Raw genomic sequence first — 6060 nt, 5'->3', positions numbered from 1 at the left:
GGCGATTATGAGCAATCGTAATCGCGTCGCTCGTGAAATTCGATTGGCCTCGGCTGGCTGGCTGTACCGTCGTCGGCGAGACAGAGACAGAGAGACGGAGAAAGAGGAGGAAGCGGTAATATCGGGATTTAACGGGACGAGTAACGAAACGTTTCGCAACGTCGCGGTAATGAGAATCGCTCGCAAACGACGACGATTCCCGGGTCGAGCAGTTTAACATAATTACGATACCGAGACGCGCGGCGCACGCCGGAAACGTTTCGATATCGCGATTATGTTAATTCGATCGTGGAACCTCGCCAAGGGGCGACAGACGATCTTAAAATTTTTATTAGTCACAAACGGGAGTCGAGCAAAGCTCGTCTTGCTATCCATGTTTGCGATCCGTCTGATCTTGCCTGCCTCTCCCCCCCCCCCTCCCCCTCCCCGTCTGTCACGAAGATGGCTCCGACGGCGCTCAATCCAGCGCATTTAGATATTCTCACGACTCATCCGCGTCTATCCATAAAGTTCGATGGCTCGTGAAGTCTAGCACGGCTCTCCTCAACCGGCGCTTCACGCTTTTTGTTTCGAATCTCGACGGGCAAACTGTTCGTCATCGGTCGATCTGATGGAAAAAACGGGGCGATGATTATCTTATTTTTCTGAAAAAAACTTGTGTTAATTCCGGCTCATGCAAACTTGAAGAGTCGTTCTGTCGCTCACGAGTACCTTTTATGCTATTCTTCATCTTCTATTTCGAAGGTCCTCGTCGTCGTGTGTGACATAATTAGCAGCACTTGTGTTGATTATCACTTTGCGCATCGCTGGATCTTGATGGAAGCATCGATGAAATAAGTCGATTAAAAACCGTAAGCATTTCACGAATATTTTTAATCCAAGCCTTAGATTGATATTTGGAATCTATTCTTGTGGAAAACGCGCGCGCGGATAAGTCGCTAGAAATCGAGGGCAGAGAGAATAAACAGCCGCGATATCGATCGAGTGACTTTATCCGGCGAAAAAGGAGCGTCCCGCAAATAAAACGTCGGTCGCCAACGGTCGACTTAGCACGGCAGCTTATTTCCCAAATATTTTTGACCAACGGATCGACGCACTTACCTCCCAAAAGATTTCACACGAGTATCAGAACCGTTCTCGTCGAACGCGCCGATAATTTAGATCCGCGAATCAGGTTCTAACACAAGAAAATTAAACGAGATGATTAAAATCGCGGCTTCCAAGGAGAGAGAAAAGCAAGGGAAATCAGGTTGCGGAGCAAAACTGTCGCGTCGATCGGGCGACTTTATTCGCGATCACGAAGACGCGTATCTCCTACGAGCAAATCCGAGTGCGGAAAACGCGCTCACCCTCGGCACCGGCGTCGCCGTCGCCTTCTACGACGGCCGTCGTCTGCGGAACGTCCCCGGGATAGTGACGCATTCGTTCAAGAGTGAACACGTATCGCGGCCTGTCACATTTGACCGGCGCGCTGGCAGCTGGAGGTGACAACTTATTTCCTTCGCGCCTTAGCCGTGGCGTGTTCCACAGCCCGCCCTTTGTTCGATGAATAATATATGGCGACGGCTGTCTGCATTGTTTCGCGTGTGCTCAGACGCGAGCGCGCGCGCGCGCGAACCTACAAGAGTATGCGAGCCTGGGCAGACCGGATGCTGCGCGTGTCCCACCGGCGTCTACGCGATTTCCCGCTACGTGTCCGCGCGCGTATAACGACGTATCCGGCTCCGCGCGAAGGGAACTTTGGCGAGCCCCGCCGCGCGCGCTTACGATATCAAAAGCATCGGCGACCGGCGGGCAGACGCGCTTCGCAGAAAATTCCGCAGCAAATTTTCGTCGGGGGGGGGGCGGCCCGCGCCTTACGTGACGGACATACCTTGCTACACTGACACCGTAGCCGTGTTCCGTGCTTCGCATCACCGCCATTGTCGTTGTCGTCGCCATCGCCGCCGTCGTTGTCGTTGTCGTCGTCGTTGTCGTCGCCGTCGTCATCGTGGCTCACCGGGCCGGTCCCGCTGTTGGCTGGTCGTGTGGCAGCGAGACACGTCTCGTTAAAGCGCAATCGTTCTGTGTCGATTGTGCAGAACTAATGGAATGTATAACGAGGATGCGTAAACACAGAAGGCCTATGAAATTGGTCGAGACATTTGTGCACGACGAATCGCGCCTATTCGCCGTGATTCGATGATGATGAAATTTTACTTGAGCTTTGACGTAACAAGAAAATTATTAAATTAAATAACGAATGGAGTGAAAATGGTATAATGGTGGCAGTCATGTTAATGAGACGAATTGTGCTTTTCGCAGAGAAGAAGGAAGGAAGGAAGGTAGAACCGCCATATCTCGTTGAAACATAATCGATCGTGTAGAGATTGCGGCTAATAGGTAGTCGATGAAATAAGTTTATGCGTCGCAGATTGCATTTATTTAAACAAATTTCAGTTGAGCCTTGAAGTAATGAAGAAAAATAATTCGATGAAGATTGAATGAGAAATAAAAATAACGATAGCCGACGTAGCGGTCGTATTAATGAGACAAATTTTACTATTCACGAAAGGAGAAAAGATAGAATCGCGCGTCATATTTTCGGTTACAGCCCGGGGATTCGTCGATGAATCACATCATTCTTTTATTATCATTCTATCTTCGGTCTTCGGTTTATCACGGAGACGATTAGATTTGCGCGGACGCCATCGAGTCGTCTCGGACCTCTATAAAATTAAAACGTGCATATAATTAAGCAGAGCGCAAAGATGTCGGAGTGTTTTTTGCATGTAATCTTAAAAGTGCCAAAGAGAGAATCAAATCCGGAGTGTTTTCGGAGGTGAAGATCGGAGCGCGCGTATTTTGACGGGAAATCAAATTGAACGGATAGCGGCCAAATATCTCGCGAAAATCTTTCGAGATCTCCCGTTTGACGAATTTTTGGCCCAGAAGCGCGAATCCACGTGCGAGAAGAAGAAAGACAAAAGACCACGTCTTGCGGCGCGCGATGCTCACTTGTCGATTAACCGGTTTTTTTCTTTTCCTTCACCCCTTCCCTTCACTCTTCGAACGACTTTCCGAGGGACAATATTTCCCGCTTGCGGCATCCCCGCGTTATTTCGCGGTACGACCGACACGCCTTCGTACATCTTCGTTAGTTCACAGCGGCGCTACGTGACATGACTTCACGAATTATCCGAAACACACGGAGTTGAATTCGGCGCGGATCCCTTTCCTCTCTCCCCCTCTCTCCCCTTCTCTTCTCTCTCTCTCTCTTTCTCCCCCTCTCTCTCTCTCTCTCTTTCTCCTTCTCTCTCTCTTTCTCTCTCTCTCTCTTTCTCCCCTCTCTCTCTCTCTCTCTCTCTCTCTCTCTCTCTCTCTCTCTCTCTCTTTCCTTCCCTCCCGCCTCAGCTCCCGTGCGGCAACGTTGAATTTTACAACGGCGGCTTCTTGGATAAACCGAGATAAACTTCGCCGTGTTGCTGTGTCTTCCCCTTCCGTTCCGCCCCTGCGCCCTTCTCGTCGCTAAATTGCTTTCACCCTTCCTCTCCCATCGGCATCTAAAGAATTCATAAGATCCCGGGGCGGGAGGCATCCCTTTCGCGGTAAACAATCGTAAAACACGAGCCGCGTTTCTCTTTATTTTTAGTCCCGGGGAAATATCTCAGGACGTCGATCCGCCGAGCGAAAGAGTCGAAACGTTCTTGCGGTGAAATTAAAAATATTTCCTCGCATTTTACAGAGCGCCCGTTCGTGAGCGAGCGAGTGAGCGAGCGTGTAGAGAGCGAGAAGTTTAAATGAAATCACTCCTCTCTCTCTCTCTCTGTCTCTCTCTCTCTCTTTCTCTCTCTCTCTCTCTCTCTCTCTCCCCCCTTTTTCTCTTTTTCTGTTCATCTCTGTCGCGTTGTCGCGATTATTAATCACGGCGACCTCCGTTATTTTTCGATTTTCCTCGTAAATGTTGCTTATTTCAAGTGTTTCATAAGTTTGCGTATCTCCAAGCCCATCATAAGTTCATCGCAAGCGTGAAATTTACTGAAAATACATTCCGAATCCTAGTGAGTTTAATATTTCAATCAAGGATATTAAAATAAAACAAGAAAATGAGGTCGAAACAAAAATTCGGCTCGCTTTCTGCATAGAATACAAGTTTTATAATATTTTTGAAGAGAGAATAAATTCTTCTTCTGACTATATAATGACGAGTTTTTCTAAAGTTATATACAATAAGTTATATTTCAAGACTATTATCGAGAACATTTTTTTTGTTGACCATTTCTCAAAACAAGGAAAGTGAACTGAGAGTAACCATTTTTCTCAGCAGTACGAAATGATATATTGCTCTGTGCGTACGCGGCGTCCCTTTTAATCTTTTCAAACTCATATGTGCGTGCTGTCAACGCAAGCATTTGATAAAAAAAAAATATGGGTGATTTTTGCGGCTTACACTCTCGTGAAGAATCCTCCGCGAAGCACATCGAGAGATTCACAAATCTCGCGATCGGATGATATCACGCGTACCTGTTGGGTTCAATCGGCGAGAAAGGTTACTTGCGCGCACGCAAGTGAAAACAAAGGAGGAGGAGAAAAATATACGCGATCCTTCGATCCGTCATCCATCGAAAAATCGTTCCGGAAAAAAAAAAAACGACGAACCCCAAACTGGGGAAAATGTGACCAAATGTGACCACGAACTGGTCGCATAATTTCAACCGCGGGCTATACTTTGTATTGTACAACGGGGAGGGCGAGAGTCGAGTGGAAAAGGGGGGGAGGCGATCGTATATTAACAATTAACGGCGGCAAAATAAATATCGGTTACGGAATTACCAGAATATCCAATATTACATCGATAATAAACTGCTGCGGGAAGGGACGGCAGCGGGGTGGGGTGGGGTGGGGAGGGGAGGACGGAGGTGCGGAGGGTAGCACTGCGTAATGCCGTTGAGCACGGATAATCAAATTGCTGCTCATTATTGCGGCAGGGGCGCAATTGATCAATTATATAGTCGAGTATACGACAAAGTGTATCCGCGGACAGATACACGGGGGGGGGGAGGCGCGGTGTGTGTGAGTGCGCGCGGGCGGGGGTGAGGCGTAGGGGCAACCGTCCCGGGCGCTGGCGGAATAGTCGTCGCCGCGCGGTCGCGCTACAAATGTTCCTCCACCGTCCGGCCACCCTCCCTCCCTCCCTCGCGCGTTCGCGCACTTCATAATTGTTTCTATTAATAAAACTTCGCGGCACAACAACGGAGTAACATAATTTATCCCGCTGAATTCCATTTCATTACGCGCGACATGCAACAAAGTCTCGGCTCCGCCCGGCAAACAGCGCGTTTGCCGCGCGTTTTACGCACCTTCTAATAAATATCTCTCGATTATCATCCGCGCTTATCCTTCTCTCTCGCTCGCTCTCGCGGTCGTTAATTTCGACGCTCGAGAACCATTTAAAAATTCTGCATGCGGTCCACACGATAAGCCGGATGCATGCAACGTATGCGTAGCGTGTGAGTGCGTGCGTGTGCGTGCGTGTGCGTGCGTGCGTGTGCGTGCGAATGTGAACGCGACGGGAACAATAGCGGGCCAAAGAGGAGCGACAAAAAGGCCGACGCGCCGTCTTGTCGAGCCTGCGCGCGTAATGAAATGAATGCTCATTATCGCGATAGGGGTCGCGGGGCGGAGTGGAAGAAGGAGAGGCTCAATTGATCAATTAGATAATCGAGCCGGACTCGTTGGCGCTCGAGTGGCCGCGATCGCGCCGCGTAAGAGTGCAGCGCTGCGGCGGAGCGCGCTCGTTGTTGCGCATTTGCAGGGCGAGTTCTCTCTCTCTCTCTCTCTCTCTCTCTCTCTCTTCCTCTTCCTCTCTGTTCCTCCGCCCTTCGTCATCCGGCTGAAGAGCGATCCCATGCGCGGCTCACCAGCATGTCCGATGATGATCGGGCCGATTGAAAAGATCGCGTCATCGCGATCGGCTCGCGCGCGATTCGGCTGGCCAATTCGACAGAGTCGGATGGGCGTCGCGCCGGCGGGTTCCCGGGTCATTTTCGAGTACGAGTCGTCCCCCCGACTCGCCGAGTG

At 49.9% G+C, this 6060-nt stretch overlaps 1 long non-coding RNA gene across 1 annotated transcript; it reads right to left on the bottom strand.

The window, feature by feature from the left end:
* Positions 1–580: 580 nt before the first annotated feature.
* On the bottom strand, positions 581–2205 carry LOC112588786 (uncharacterized). The gene is made up of 3 exons (XR_003113049.1): positions 1874–2205; positions 712–812; positions 581–607 (listed from the first exon to the last, which is right to left on the bottom strand). It is a non-coding gene; the product is annotated as an uncharacterized LOC112588786 (long non-coding RNA).
* Positions 2206–6060: the final 3855 nt, after the last annotated feature.

The sequence above is a fragment of the Harpegnathos saltator genome, unplaced genomic scaffold (genome assembly GCF_003227715.2).
Source record: "Harpegnathos saltator strain DR-91 unplaced genomic scaffold, Hsal_v8.6 scaffold295, whole genome shotgun sequence".
In the NCBI taxonomy this organism is placed as follows: domain Eukaryota; kingdom Metazoa; phylum Arthropoda; class Insecta; order Hymenoptera; family Formicidae; genus Harpegnathos; species Harpegnathos saltator.
The sequence above is the reverse complement of the archived record's forward strand: the minus strand, read 5'-3'. Positions and strand labels throughout refer to the sequence as shown.